Source organism: Bombina bombina, chromosome 5 (assembly GCF_027579735.1).
Source record: "Bombina bombina isolate aBomBom1 chromosome 5, aBomBom1.pri, whole genome shotgun sequence".
NCBI lineage: Eukaryota > Metazoa > Chordata > Amphibia > Anura > Bombinatoridae > Bombina > Bombina bombina.
Genome location: NC_069503.1, coordinates 357,069,791 through 357,086,831, shown reverse-complemented (window position 1 = coordinate 357,086,831; position 17,041 = coordinate 357,069,791).

Genomic DNA, 17,041 nt, shown 5'->3' with positions numbered 1-17,041 from the left:
TCTATTTATCATAGCTGGGTCTAACGCATGAAATCATGTCTTTTCTAGCGCTGGTATTTGGAGTTTTTCAGTCTACGCTATTTGCGTGCGTTAGGGAAATGAGGGTTTCGCGTGCACGAGCACGTCTTCCCAATAGAAGTCAATGGAGGCTCTAAAGATTTCCAAATTTTTTTTCTAAGACTGGTTTTCCTCGTAAAGTGAGTGACGTCATGAGCTTGTGTGAAAAAGTAACTAAATCGTGTTCTTTTTGTAATAAATAAATAATTTGTGTATGTCATGTGGTGTATATTGTTTGTATGCATCGATGAGTGTATGTTTGTGATAATGTTATTAGTTAGATGTAGGTATATGAGGGTCTTTTCCCGTGTGTCAATGTAAGTCAATGGGAAAATGGATTTGTGTTGTTTTTTTTCAAACACCCGAGATCTCGCAACTTTAATCCTTTTTATTTTGCAGAAAAAATATTATATTTGAAAAATAAATATAGTGTCGTGTTTGTATGAGTGTAAGTGTAGTTTGTGTAATATTTTTAATTTGATTCGTGGAATTTAATTTTGTCGGTATATGTTTACTACTGGGTCTGAGGTGGCGGTAGAAATGTGAGCGTTAGGTGTTTTTTGAGTGGCGGTAAATAAACTCTAAATCCCGGAGTGCGTAAGAAACCCGCGTTAGGAGCCTCTAACGCTGGTTTTCACGGCTAACGCCGAACTCCAAATCTAGGCCGTAATTTGCTGGGTGCCAAGATGTTTTTTAAGTTTAATTTTTTTCTTAAAACATGTGGTTTCTCAGTGAGTACGGTCTTAAGTATTGGGTCTTATAGTAGAACAGACCAATGTTTTTTGAAAACCTTCTCAATTTGGCGGGAGGAATTGTTGTATTTATTAGCTTCTTTAAAAGATCAAGATGAAGCAGAAATTATTAAGTTATGAGGGGACAATGGTATTATTATACAGTGGAAATAATGATGAGAGAATTCTAACACCTCTAGAAGACCTAACCCTTAAACATAGTTGAGTGATGGTGATGAGTGTTTGACATAATATATCAGTCACCATTAACACTAAAACAGGCAACCCACTATGAAACCGAAGGTATAAGTACACTAAATGAGGGACTTAGACCATAGGATATATACTTTTATAGGTAGAAATCATACACATCTATACCTGTGTATGACTAAAACAGCAAATCTCCACTAGTCTTGTACCACATAATGAATAAAGCAGATAGAACCAGTTCTGACCTCAAAGGTAGAAAGTGAAACAAGGCATACAGTTGACATGGAGAAATATATGTTAGTGATATCATAGCACTCCCCAATCCCATGTCTCTAAGGGAAATATAAGACATCATAGACAAGTTGACGTGTAGACTAATCTAATAGAAGTTGTGTATACTTTATCCCAGGAATATGTTATAGTGAGCTAAGTCTAGGCTAATCACGGTAGGATGCTATAGCACTGATGAAAAGTTACATGCCTATTATTATGTAAGTACCAATTTAAATAGAGGTACTCCCCTTCCCCGGCCGCAGACATCTGATCCCCCATATATTTATGTAAACTAGCAAAGAGTGCCTAACTTCCACTATTTTAATATAAACGGCACCTGTTTGCAGCAGAATAAGAACATTATAGGAGCTTTTACATCGTAGTTGAGGGGAGAGGTATTGGTATCGAACCACTAAAATCCATATGGCAAAGATGGACTGCATAATGGTCATTGTTTACCCCACTCTGAATCAGAGTTGCGACAGAAAGGAGTCTGCTGAAGAGCGCAAATACTTGGAGAGGATTAAAATAAATCCGAACATATACTTGTAGTAATTGCAGAAGGGCTGAGATATATAATAGAGGACCATAGTCATGTCAACTAATAGGTTGTAGCAACCAATGGGAGTGGAATGTTGTAACTCCAATGAGGTAAATAACTATCTTCAGGGACTAGAGTATCAGCATCATGTTTACACAGGAGTAGGATATAGAGAGATCAGTCCCTATAAGGAGACCAGTAACTAGGTTATACCATTTGGAGTTAAAACCAACAATAAACAGTACAAATGTAGATGGATGTGGATATTTAACTACAGTATTTAGTCCTATAAGTAGCCCCTAGTAGGCAGTGACACATATAGATTAACAGTGAGATTGGGGAGCAAAAGATTATCAAATAACAAACCTGACGATATTATAAAACTGGTGAATACGTCTAAATGTATTAGGACATTTACAGAGCTATAAACACATATAATCTACAATAAGCTATGAAAATGTCCAAACATAAACCTGAACCCAGCCCAGTTATGACAGTTTTAGCAGAGTTGTTCTCATTAAAGTGCCTCAAACATTCTTCAGAGAGTGATTATTTTGGATGGTTACAGGCATAAATTATGCAGAGTTTGAGTGGTACATCTATAAAATTTGTGAAAATATACGTAGAGCAACCAAGGGTTTGCAAACATGCAGATACACCCCCACTCCTGAATGACCAAAGTTTCTCTCGGGACTATGAGTAAATAAGATGTATACTGGTGAGAATCTAATATTTTAGGTAACATTTACATAAACATAAATAACATGAGCTAGACTAATTTATTTGTTTAACTAAATAGGGTTAACCTGTAACAGCGAACGTTATAAACTAAGGCTCTGCAACTAATATTGTAACATGAGTATTAGAATATCCAGAGTCATGAGTCCACATGCTTCAGACCCTAAGGTCGTCATCTGGGGTAGTGAACGTCTAGGAGTTAATGGTTAGATAACTCAGTATGCCAATCTGAAATAATCACAATGTTTGCATAAAGTCAATCTGGACACCGCTCTAGATCCGGTAAGCACTCACCCTACCCCAGATTACAGGGTCCTGGGTCAGAATAAAATCAAAGTTCGATTGTGAGCTGTCAAGGTGTATATAAGTCCTGTGCCACCTAGGCCCATCGTCCAAATGCGGCTGAGCATTGGGTTGTTGTAGAAGGAGCATTAATAAAGAACGTTGAGGCTTGTAACACAAGTTGCCAGGTGTTTGTATGTCCAATACGTCCTGGGTCCCTATCCTAAGTATCACAGGAACTGTGGGATGTCCAAGTTGAAAGGCCTCCGTCTTTTGTTGCCAGTAGTGCGATCTATATCGGTGGGGAATTGCAGTATGGCAACGCAGCTCACATGATGTGGGTCGAGACATGAGCACAGATCTTGCAGAAGAAATATAGCTAACTCCATCATCTTAGTAAACAAGAGCCGTATATTACTGGCCCGTGGTATTAGTGTAGGAGTCCACCATGTGACTGTCTCATCTGGTTCAGATTAAATGTGTAGACCGATTCTTAGATCTTGGAGTCTCCAGAGCTTCAAAGAGGACATCCAGATGTTAATATATAACTGCCACCATCTAGACAACATATCGAGTCGAAAATTAGTTGGAAATTCAAAGCTTAGCACCGAAGCTCCAGCAAAGATGTGTCCTGCCATTACAGGAGTTAGGCTAATAAATATATCAACATGGAGGGGGCAGAGCTGACTTTAGGTTACGATTTCCCCTGGGAGCCAGGTTAGATTGCTTGAAAGTCGCTCATTAAATAAGCCTTCAAAGGGTTAAACTGCATTCATATTTCCCACAGTAGTTAATACATAATATTATTATCACCCTCCATGGTATTTTGCAGGTCTGGGTGACAAGTGTTATTTGGCTGACGGTTGTTTAAACAATGTGTGCGGTATTTACTATTGCAGCAGGTGTTGGGGCACACATTTACCAAAGTTCAGGTGGGTTGCCGTTTTCTTACCCCACCAGGAGTGTAATGTGTCCAGTCTCCTCTTTATCCCTCTATAACCGCTGCCTTGATCGGGTATTACTGAGCTGTCTTTGCGGGCTCTGTCTCTGTTAAGTATTTCTGCAACACATTTTTCAAGATGGTGACCGGCACCGTGTAGCAGTGATGTGAAAGTCGGTGTTACGGTTCGCTCCAGTCTTCAAATTTCGAGTCCAGACATTGACCGATGTTGACTCTAGCTGTCCTGTGAAGCTCTGAGAAAGACTTAGCTCTATGCCCTAAGTTTCACCGCTTATTACTGCCATGTAGCACGGAGCTGAAATAATTATTTTTTTAAGATAAAATCAACACTATACATTATAAAAGCCCGTTGGTTAAGATCAATATAATTAGTTTTTCTAAAATAATATTAAACAGCTGCGATGCCCAAGTCCATGTGGTATAGCTGTATACAATGATGAAACATCTAGTGTAATCCACATGTAGTTATCATTCCATTGACACTTGGATAGTTGGTTAATAACATCTGTGCTATCTTTTATTACACAATTGTAGACAAGGGACCATAGGGGGATCAACTGATTGTTTATGTATTTTCGGCAGGTGGTAGAACACTGCAATTCTAGGTTCCACCACCTGTAAAAAAAACTAATTCCAATTTGTCCAGTATCCCCTGGCTTTTAGCCAGAGCAATCAAAGCATCATACTGAACTTTAAACTCTTTTGTTAGATTCGTTTTTAGTTTTCTATTAGTATGTTTATCCCCCAGTAGCCGGTAGACTTCCTTAAAGGGACAGTCAAGAAAAAAAACAACAACTCATGATTTAAATAGGGCATGTTATTTTAAACAACTTTCCTATTTACTTTTATTACCAATTTTGCTTTGTTCTCTTGGTATTCTTAGTTGAACGCTAAACCTAGGAAGTTCATATGCTAATTTCTTAGACCTTGAAGGCCGCCTCTAATCTGGAAGCATTTGGACAATTTTTCACCACTAGAGGGCGTTAGTTCATATGTTTCATATAGATAACATTGAGCTCAGACACGTGAAGGTCCTAGGAGTCAGCACTGATTAGCTAAAAATGCAAGTCTGTCAAAAGAACTAAAATAAGGGGACAGTTTGCAGAGGCATAGATACAAGGTAATCACAGAGGTAAAATGTGTATTATTATAACTGTGTTGGTTATGCAAAACTGGGAAATGGGTAATAAAGGGATATCTACCTTTTTAAACAACAAAAATTCTGGTGTTTACTGTCCCTTTAATGTAATCGCTTCTGTCCTGCAGCACTACACCTCCTCCCTTATCTGTACGTCTGGGACATAAACCCAAGATAGGGCATACAGTTTTAAACAACTTCCATTTTATTTCTGTTATCAAATTTGTTTTGTTATCTTTGTATCCTTTGGAGAAGAGTACACTCGTGAGCAGCAAAACATTACCAGGAGCTAGTTGAACACATCTAGTTAGTAATGACAAAAGGCATATATGTGCAGCTACTAATCAGCAGATTTTCTGTTCCTGGGCCTACCTAGATATGCATTTTAACAAAGTATTCCAAGAGAGAGAAGCAAATTGGATTAAAAAAAAAATACATTAGAAAGTTTGCTTTTTCTGAATCATGAGAGAATAATTTGGGTTTTCATGTCAGTAATTTGCAGTATACTTTGTTTATTTCATATTTAAAAGAGGCTTAAAGGGGCATGAAGCCCATATTTTTTCTTTCATGATTTAGAAAAAACATGCAATTTTAAACAACTTTCTAATTTACTTCTATTATCTAATATGCTTCATTCTCTTGCTATCATTTGCAGAAAAGCATATCTAGATAGGCTGATTGGTAGCTGCACATAGATGTCTTGTGTGATTGGCTCACCCAAGTGCATTGCTAATTCTTCAACAAAGTATATCTGAAGAATGAAGCAAATTAGATAATAGAAGTAAATTGGAAAATTGTTTAAAATTGTACCCTCTATCTGAATGGTGAAAGGAAAATTTGGGGTTTAATGTCCCTTTAATTAAAAAAAAAAAAACAACAAACAACCCTTTAGACAAGCTATACGTATATGACATCCACTTTATATCCATGTGTATTTGTTGTTTGTTTATATATATATATATATATACAGGTTTACCTCACTTTACAGCGCTTCACTTTACAGCGTTTCGCTAATACAGCGCTTTGTGGAGCTGAAGTTCAACCTCCAAAAATTTGAAACAGTGCTGTAATCTTCGTGAGATTGCGAGAAAAGTGACTGGCACCATTTTGTTATGTGCAGTTCACTTTGTTTACAGCATTACAGCGCAATCTGTGTCTCCGTTTTATAGTCTGGCAAATTTTACTACAGTAATTGTCACTATTTTACAGGTACAGTATTTATTGAATACTGTGCTGAGCTAGTGTTAACCTAAACATAGCAATATTGCACCTCTAATATATGTTAGTTTAAACATGTTTTTAAGTTTTTAAACACACTGGCAAGTGAAAAAATAGCTAAAACTGCCTTGTTTCACTTTAAGGCGGTTTTCACTTTACAGCGGGGCTCCGGTCCCTAACCCGCTGTATGAGTGGGGTATACCTGTATATATATATATATATATATATATATATATATATATATATATATATATATTTATTTAAAATAAGTCTGCTTAGAGGAATAAGGCTGCACCTCACTGACGAGGCCCATTGGAAGCCGAAAAGATCGTCTGAGATTGTCATGTTTCTTGTTCAGAGGAGAATTGCATGGTATTTCGGGGCTGGGCTGACCTTACTTGGCGGGATCAGACTGATATACTACAGGAAAGTTTTCCTCTGTGAAAAGCACACTGGCCTAAAAGAGGCTGCTCCTGCGTGGTAAATCGCCATAGAACTTGCTGATGAGCTGTTGTTCGTTCCTGGTAGAGCGCTTCTCTCTTCGTATGTATATTTAAAATAAGTTGATATAAATGAAAAGTTGTCCTGTTTAGTTTTATTGATTACACAGTGTCTATTCATTAACATGTAGTGTATTTGAGACACAGTACAGTACAATTAGCTTAGTTTAGACAATATTGGTTGTATTATGAAATATATGTATGTATGCTCAGGGGAACCATTAGGCTGCAATTATAATATTGTATTGCTTCTTGTATTTTTTTTTTACTTTTATTTATTCTTAGAAATAAGATTTTTATTTTACAAATCTAGCAGAGCAAGGCCATGCACACACTTTATATAGTGCCTAAGTAGCAGAAAGAGACTCTAAATAAGAAATAACACGGCAAATAATCTAATATAAGCCTATAATGAACTGTCATGTACCAAATATTTTATGAATATCTCTGAAGTAGCTTGTATTATAATAAAAAGCTTAACAAATCTCAAGGACCAGGGTTTTTTGTGGGGGTTTTTCTTAATATATCAACTGCTGTTAGAAATAGTAGCAATATATCTCAAGATAATGGAAATACACTGTAAGATAGCCAATATACAATTCTAGTGCACATTTCATATAATTATACAGACTTCTGAGACCCTGAAGCTTAAAGGGACAATCTAGACAAAATTAAACTTTCATAATTCAGATAGGGCATTCAATTTTAAACAACTTTTCAATTGACTTTTATCATTAAATTTGCTTTGTTCCCTTGGTGGTATTTTTTTAAAAGCTCATAAACTTTACAATATATTATATAAAGTGATAAAATATAACACTGTGCACCCAAAAAAGAAACCAAGATACTCAGTCCTGTTGTATGTACTTGAAGAGGATATATAAGCATTGAGCAGATTCCTTATTATAAGTAAACCTCAAAAAGAAAAGTCCATAGCATAAAATTTGTAACAAAATTGTTCACCAAAAATCCTATTTCTTTCATACAGGCGGTGAGTCCATAATCCATTCATTACTCCTGGCAATTACTCTTTCCTGCTACTAGGAGGAGGCAAATATTCCCAAACCCCAAGAGCTCTATAAAACCCCTCCCATCTCACTGGTACACTAGTCTTGTTTTTGCCTCTGCTGGAGGAAGGTGAATAATGAAGATGTGCATGTGATGCTTCAGGGCTTTGGCATGCATAAAAGGGACATCAAACCCATTTTTTTTCTTTCACGGTTCAGATGGAGAATACAATTTTAAACAACTTTGCAATTTACTTTTTATCAAATTTTCTTCGTTTTCGTGGTATCCTATGTTGCAAAGTATACCTAGGTAGGCTCAGGTAGTGGGAGCTAACTGCTGATTGGTGGCTGCACATATATGCCTCTTGGGATTGGCTTACCAGTATGTTCAGCTACCTTCCAGTAGTGCATTGCTGCTTCTTCTTCAAAAAAAAAAGAAGGAAGCAAAATTGATAATAGAAATAAATTGGAAAGTTGTTTACAAATGTATGCTCTATTTGAATCATGAAAGATTTTTTTGGGGTTTCATGTCCCTTTAACGTATTTTCCTGTGCGTTGCCTTTGGGTCATCATGCATCAGGTTAGCGCATGTAATCTCTATATTTTGCACATGTCGTTTTCATTTGCGTTCGTAATACCTGGTTTCAGTCAGTAACAGATCCCTGGGTTCTTAATATAGTATCTCAAGGTTATCAGGTTTCAGAACAAAGCATTCCCAGTGGAAGGTTTATTCTGTCCAATGTTCCAAAGAACCGGTTGAAGGCCCAAGCTTTTTTCAATCAGTTTCAGATCTAGAAACTATGGGATGGGATTTTATTCAAATCTCTTCAAAAGGAAAAGGTAACTTTCAGACCAGGTTTGTATCTGAAGGCTCTGAACAAGTTTGTTAGAATTCCTACTTTAAAAATGGAAACTATTCAGACTATTCTGCTTTTTGTTTTGCAAGATCTCCACAATAGATTTAAAGCGTGCTTATCTTCATGTTCCCATTCAGAAGGAACACTATCAGTTTCTGAGGTTTACTTTTCTGGACGGCATTTTCAGTTTGTTGCTTTACCATTTAGTCTGGCTACAGCTACGAGAATCTTCTAAAAGTACCCTCATCTGTCAGTGATTAGAACTCAAGTTATTGCTGGATTTGTTTCCCTGGACAGTATCTTTGTTCTATTTCCATCTTAACATTTAGCAGACTCTCACATCAACAGACTGTTGTTGTTTCTTCAAACATGTAGGGCTATGGAAACCTTAGGAGGTGCGCTCACAATAAAATATACCAGACATATGAACAGTCCAGAGAGAAACTGATGATCCAGAAAAACGGCCACTCTCCCAAATAAAGTGTTTGAATCAAAATCCTGCAGAGACAGAAAAGAGCAGTAACGTCTAATATAAGATAAACAACAAAACTAATGATTGCCAAGTCACATTCATCTTTGAAAGGGCAGATTTCTGCTCTTTCAGTTTTGTTTCATAGGGAGATTGTGAATCTTCCTCACATTCATGTTTTTGTTCAGGCTTTGGCACGTATTAAGCTTATTATTAAGCCAATATTTCCACATTGCAATATTTATTTGGTATTAATGGTTTTGCAGGCTCTTCCGTTTTGAGCCTATGTATAAAGTGGATATTATGCATCTTTCTTGAAAGGAGGTCTTCTTTGCATATTTTTACTAAATTGGAACATTTTGATGTTTTTGCTTCATCTGGGGCTGCCTTTTGTAAGAAAGCCCTTCAGGCAGTGGTCTCAGCTTAATGTTTTGTTTTTTGCCTGTGGGCAATTTTAAGTCCATATAAAAAAAAAACAAATAGAGAACTTCTAATTTATTTTTTATGTTCTGTTTGGGTTGTGGATTCTATTCGTGAAAAAAAATTATGTTTTTATCCCTCCCTTATTTTTCATTGCTTGTGGCCTCCATAGCTTGGTTATTTGTTCCCAGGAGTACTGGATCATGGATTCTCAAAAGAAAACATCATTTATGCTTACCTGATAAATTCATTTAATTCATGATGGTAAGAGTCCACAAGATCCCAAAAACATTACACGCAGCTTTGTAATGTGGACGTCACAACCTCTTGTGATATATTGGCTGATGTTTAGAGATTTGTGATACCTCTGTGAGTTGTGAGAAATAAATAAATAAAAAAAGAAAACGCATATTTTTTTTTTAATGGGATATAAAGCATACACACAGGGTCGGCTGCAGAACGAATGAAATGGGGGGGCATTTTTTTTCACGAGGTGGCACGCATTTACAAAGCATGTATGAGAGTCAAAATAAGAGCAGACCTACATATTCTGCAGGAAAGTGTAGCTTCTGTCTGGCTTATCCCCCACTATTAACATTTGGAAAATATGTGCTAAATCACTAGGTAAAAGAATAAAGTCTAACTCCTATGCAGTGCACTAAAACAGAGCCATTAAACTTGAGACCCCACTGTAATAGCTCATTAAAAACAATTCACCCCTTTATCACCATTATCCAAAACCCTTAAACTAATTCTCAAATCTCAATCATGCCCAATAAACAGCCATGCACCCCAAACCCCCCAATACAATTGTTTGCAATAGCAGTGAGGATACTAGGTATTCAGGTACTGGTAATTTTGTAGATTAGATTTAGCTATACCTGTTTTTGCAATAACTAACGGATATCAGGCTACTTAATAAACCTTTGAGAAAGAAAGGAGAAATCAGAGCCAAAGTGCCAGTGCGATTCAAGATTTATTCATGCAGGTAGGAGACAGCAGGTACAGCTCCTTCTAACTGACGCGTTTCACGCATGCGTACATGCGCTTTCTCAGAGATTTACTTAATACAACCTATGTACTGTGAACCTATAAGAATATGATTGTATCATATAAATATAAGTCTATAAATGGCTATCGGCTTCTATCGATGCCTCAAAAGTGCACTAGATCACAGTGCACTTTTGAGGCGTCGATAGAAGCCGATACCCATTTATAGACTTATATTTATATGATACAATCATATTCTTATCATGGTATATTGTTTAAGAAAATGAATAACTCACGATATTTAGATAAAATTAATAGGGTTAAAGACAAGTCCAAAAAGTCTCTAATTAACTTACAATTCCAAATAAGAGGTTAAGACACGGAGCTCCTTGCAGATGCGTGATGCGACCACACAGTTTGGCAGCTAACTCCACCCCCAGCATGCAGCATTACATAACAATTCATTATTTTATTTATTATTTTTAAAGCGTATGATCATATCAATATGTTTTGAGGGGGCACAGCATTCCATTTGGGTGGGCAATACCCCCCTTGAAGCCGACCCTGCATACACACACACACATACATATATATATATATATATATACACTTGTATCACTGCATTGCTAAAGGTTTGCATACACAATACATTTAAAGGAACATTCCAGCCAAAATTGGTATCTACATGGATGCATTTCAGTTTTGAATAGAAGCATTTTTGTAATACACATGTATTAAAAAAACATGCTTCTAATAAAAGTTTTATTAAGTATGAACCATGCACCATTATTTAAAACAGCACTTGCTCAGAGAGCCTAAGGTGCTTGTACCTTCTGATAGTGACTCAATTTTTTACTTGCTGACATGAATCAAGCCCCACTGGTACTCTGAGCTGCTGCATTATTTAAAATGCTGGTGCGCTGAGAATATCTAGCTATGCTCACATGCACGTGCAGAGAAAAATGTTATTGTTAAAACAGTGATCAGTAACTTTTACTAGAAGAATTTTTTTTAATACATGTATATTGCAAATTTGTTTCTATTTAAAGATATAATTCATCTTTGTGCATTTAAATTTTGACTGGAATGTCCCTTTTAAACTGTCATTTTGTTAGCAAAAAAAGACCATTATCTGTGGAGGCCAGTAAAGAAAACAGTCATTGTGTATAATTGAGTATGGTTAGACTTCCTTTGCAGGGATTAAATGCATTGCTATATGCAAGGAATAGCGCAATGATTAAACCTTCTATTACATTGGAACATTTTCTTTTTGCACTTTAATGTCCTTTAACAAAATATAGAACAGCAGAAAGGCAGACAGACAAAAAAGGAGAGAAATCATATTGAGTAAGAAGAGTGTATGAGAAAAACAAGATTGTGGTAGTCTATGGGGGTTGCTATGCCCCCCCATTCATTACAGTAGCACCCCAAGAACTCAAAAAGGCCTTTTATTTGCCGTACGTCCTGTCCAATGCCACACACAGAGCAAAAGAGAGAGGTATAGGAGGATGATGGGGGGAATTAAGTGAAAGGTAAAGGTAGAAAGAGAGGTTCCACCCAGTGCTCCATGTACCCATGATATTTAGTTTGTGGTCATCATTTTACACCTCCAGCTGTTCTAGAACCACCCTATATACAAATAAATAAAAGGGACAATTGTATACATTATATACATAGCAGTAGTTAAAGGATTAAAAAACAATAACATTTTGGCCCCTAACAAAACATTCAGATTGTTAAGTATGTTGTCATATAACAAAATCCACCTACTTTTATATCCAAACGTTGCTTCTGAATACTTTGAAATGTATAATTTTATTTCTCTAAGAATGTCACTATCATTATCCCCAAAAATCATCACTCAGCGCATGCACAATCGGTGTGGTTATGTAGGGCAATTGATAGAGATGGCCTGCTGCACTCACAAGACCAAAACTGTAATAGTGACGTCAGCGGCTTCCTTGCTTGACTCTAAACGCCACAGGCATATAAGTGGATGTCGCCTCCATATTCCTTCGCAGGTAGATCCCCCTGATAGGACGCGTATAATGAGTCTTATGGGGGGGAGGTTGGAAAACGATACATTTTGACTAAGGTCATTCTTTTGATTGAAAGTTTTTTTTTTTCAAGTTCGTGTCCCTTTAAATATTTTAAAAATATCTATTTTTGCATAAAAAGATAAAGTAAAAGCTGTTTAAATTTGAAGTAAAATTAACACAAACTTTAGTGATTGCGTTCAGTCCTGAGACTCTTGCTCTGTAACTGACAGGGGCAACTCGCAGAGAAAAAAGTTGGTTTATTCAGCACAGCAATACATTTCCTTCTTAATATAAGGAGAGTCCACGGCATAATTTCTTACTGTTGATAAATACTGAACCTGACCACTAGGAGGAGGCAAAGACACCCCAGCCAAAGGCTTAAATACCTCTCCCACTTCCCCCATCCCTCAGTCATTCTTTGCCTTTCGTCACAGGAGGATGGCAGAGAAGTGTCAGAAGATTCAGAGTAGTTCCTTAGGAAGGGTATCTGTCCTTCGATATGGGACTGAAGTTTTTAAGTAGTCTTGTCAGCCTCTCAGTGAGAGCATTGACGAAAGTTAGTCTGCAAAAAGTTAGTCTGAAAGTTAGTCTGCAAAACCATCCAGACTGTCTGCTAACAGCTCCTAAGCAATCAGTGTTGATGAGTTTCACTGCCTGCTTGTTTTCTCACTCAAGTCCATGAGGCCTATTTATCAAATGTCTGCCGGACCTGGTCCGACAGTGCGAATCAGGTCCGACGGACATCGCTGAATGCGGAGAGCAATACGCTCTCCGTATTCAGCATTGCACCAGCAGCTCACAAGAGCTGCTGGTGCAACGCCGCCCCCTGCAGACTTGCGGCCAATCGGCCGCCAGCAGGGGGGTGTCAATCAACCCGATCATACTCGATCGGGTTGAATTCCAGCGATTCTTGTCTGCCTCATCAGAGCAGGTGGACAGGGTTATGGAGCAGCGTCTTTAGACCGCTGCTTCATAACTGCTGTTTCTGGCGAGCCTGCGGGCTCGCCAGAAACACGGGCCGTCAATTTGGAGCTTGATAGATAGGCCCCCATGTCCGGAGCGATGCTACAAGCCTGTCACACTTGAGAGGCTGTGTTTCTGTTCCACAGCATGGATTCTGGTACAATCTTTTAAATTTTTTACATATGTTGAAAACGCTAGAAGACAGGATCATAGTGTCGCTCCTTTTGTCTTAATGTGACACTGAACCCATTTTTTTCCTTATGTGATTCAGATAGAGCATGTAATTTTAAGCAACTTCCTAATTTACTCCGATTATCAATTTATATGAAATTGAAAAAGAAGTCATCTAAGCTATTTGTTTGGTTCAGTACTCTGGATAGCACTTGTTCATTGGTGAATTAATTTATCCACCAATCAGTAAGAGCAACCCAGGTTGTTCACCAAAAATGGGCCGGCATCTAAACTTACATTCTTGCATTTCAAATAAAGATATCAAGAGAATGAAGAACATTTGATAATAGGAGCAAATTAGAAAGTTGCTTAAAAATTGCATGCTCTATCTGAATCATGAAATCATTTTTTTGGGTTCAGTGTCCCTCTAATACAATTATGAGATATCTCCTGAGGGTGATTATTGAACAGTGGGGATTAATCAAATGTGATGCTTTGATTTTATGCTGCTTTATGTGTGAGATTTACTGGGCACATAAACTGTTTGTTATATGGTTAGAATGCACACGTTTTTACTTTCACTTTGATCGCTGCGCAGCTTGTAACTTGGCGTGCTTTTTCTCATAGCAGGGGTGGTCCTGCCTTGGATTTATCTGTTCTGACTCGGTTATCCGAGGAGTCGCGCTCTGAGGCTTCAGAGGGTGAACTTTCTGGGTCGGAGACCTCTAAAAGAGGTCCTGTCTACATTAGAGGTTCCAGAGGCCAAGCTGCCTGATGAACCTTTGATTCCTAAATAAGACAGAGTGTACGAGGACAGGGTAGTGCCGTTAACTTTTCCTGTACCTGTAAAGATGGCAAACAATATTAAAAATGAATTGGACATAATTGGATTTTCCTTTTCCCCTTCGTCTTACTTAAAGCAATTATTCCCGGTCCAGAACTCTCAATTGGAATTGTGGTGTTCCGTCCCTAAGGTGGATGACGCTATCTCCACGCTTGCCAAGCGTACTACTATCCCGCTTGAGGATAGCTCGTCGTTCAGATAGCCAATGGAGACTTAAGAAAGATAAGATAAGATGGAAACTTTTCTAAGAAAGATGTTCCAACATACAGGATACTTGTTTCAACCGGCAGCGGCTGTTGCCTCAGTTGCTGGAGCAGCTACCTACTGGTGCGACTCCTTAATGGAATTGATTGAGGTGGAGGGTCCCCTCGACGTTATCCAGGAAAGAATTAGAGCATTAAGAATTGCTAATTCTTTTACCTGTGATGCAAACATGCAGATTATTCGCCTAAATGCTAAGGTGTCTGGTTTTGCAGTTCAGAGCCATCGGGCGCTCTGGCTGAAGTCCTGGTCTGCGGACATGACTTCTAAGTCCAGACTTCTCTCCCTCTCTTTTAAGGGAAATATTTTATTTGGTCCAGGCCTGGACTCCATTATCTCCATGGTTATAGGGGGCAAGGGTGCCTTCCTACCGCAGGATAAAAAGAACAAGTCTAAGGGACAAAGTTCTAATTTTCGTTCCTTTCATTCTGATAAATCCCAATGACAGCAGCCCTCTGCTAAGCCCGAGCAAACCAAGAGTACTTGGAAGCCGGCTCAGTCCTGGAGTAAATCCAAGTAGAGCAAGAAGCCCGCCGAGACTAAATCGTCAGAAAGGGGCGGCCCCCTATCTGGTGCTGGCTCGTGTAGGGGCAGACTGTCGCTCTTTTCAGACGCTTGGTTCAGGGACGTGCAAGATCCATGGGTCCTGGAGTTCATAGCTCAAGGATACAAGATAGGCTTGAGAGGAAAAATCTGCCCTTAGGTTGATGAGACTTGAAACCTGTTTTCCAGACCAGAAACGAGGGAAGCCTTTTTGGGGTGCGTGCAGGATCTGTCCTCCTTAGGGGTCATTGTCCCGGTTCCTTTCGCAGAAAGAGGTTTGGGATACTATTCAAACCTTTTCGTGGTCCCAAAGAAGAGGGAACTTTTCAACCGATCCTGGACCTAAAGTGCTTAAACAAATTTCTACATGTCCCCTCGTTCAAGATGGAGACGAAAAGGTCCATCATTCCCTTAGTTCAGGAAGGACAGTTCATGACCACTATAGATCTGAAGGATGCTTACCTTCATGTTCCAATCCACAAGGATCACTTCCATTTCCTAAGGTTTGCTTTTCTTGACTAACACTTCCAGTTCATTGCACTTTCGTTTGGTCTAGCTACTGCTCCAAGAATTTTACGAAGGTTCTAGGGGCTCTTCTAGCTGTTTCCAGAACCCGGGGTATAGCAGGAGCTCCCTACTTGGACGATATTCTGGTACAAGCACCATGTTTTCATCTGGCGGAGGACCATTCGGAATCTCTTCTCTCTCTTCTTCGATCTCGTGGATGGAAGATAAACCTAGAAAAGAGTTATCTTATTCCATGCACCAGGGTAGAATTCCTAGATACTATAATAGATTCAATATTCATGAGGATATTTCTTACAGACCAGAGGCGTTGCAAGCTTCATCATGTCTTGCACTCTGGACCTCCTTAAGGCCCTCTGTGGCTCAGTGTATTGAGGTAATTGGTCTCATGGTGTCTGGCATAGACATCATTCCCTTTGCCAGGTTCCGTCTCGGACCGCTGCAACTGTGCATGCTGAGGCAGTGAAATGGCGAACATTCGGATCTGTCTCAACAGATCTCTCTGGACAACCAGTCAAGAAAATCATTCTTGGTGGCTCTGTCCAGATCATCTGTTTTGAAGGAAATCCTTCTTAAGACCATCCTGGGAGATTGTGACAACAGATGCAAGTCTATCAGGATGGGGAGCTGTTTGGGGTGCCAAGAAGGCAAAGGGCCTGTGGTCTCAGTAGGAACGCTCCCTCCCGATCAACATTTTGGAACTTTGAGCAATCTTCAATGCTCTGAAGGCTTGGCCCCTTCTGGGTTCGTCCTGGTTTATCTGATTCCAATCAGACAATATAACCTTGGTGGCTTACATCAACCATCAGGGGGGAACGAGAAGCTACCTAGCAATGAGGAAGGTATCTCGAATTCTGGAGTGGGCGGAGGCCCACAGCTGTTCGCTGTCAGCAATCCACATTCCGGGTGTGGACAACTGAATAGCAGATTTTCTCAGCAGACAATCCTTTCGTCCGGGGGAATGGTCTCTCCATCCCGAAGTGTTTGCTGAGATATGCAACAAGTGGGGGATGCTGGAGATGGATCTCATGGCATCTCGTCTTAATACCAAGCTACCCAGATATGGGTTGAGGTCCAGGGATCCTCAGACTGAGCTAATAGATGCATTAGCAGTGCTTTGGAGGTTCAGTCGAATTTACCTTTTCCCGCCATTACCACTGCTTCCTCGGGTAGTGGCCCGCATCAAGCAGGAGCAAGCATCAGTGATACTGATTGCTTCATCGTGGCCGCGAAGGATGTAGTTCGCGGATCTGGTGAGGATGTCATCTTCTCCTCCGTAGAAGTTACCTTGTCTCAAGGATCT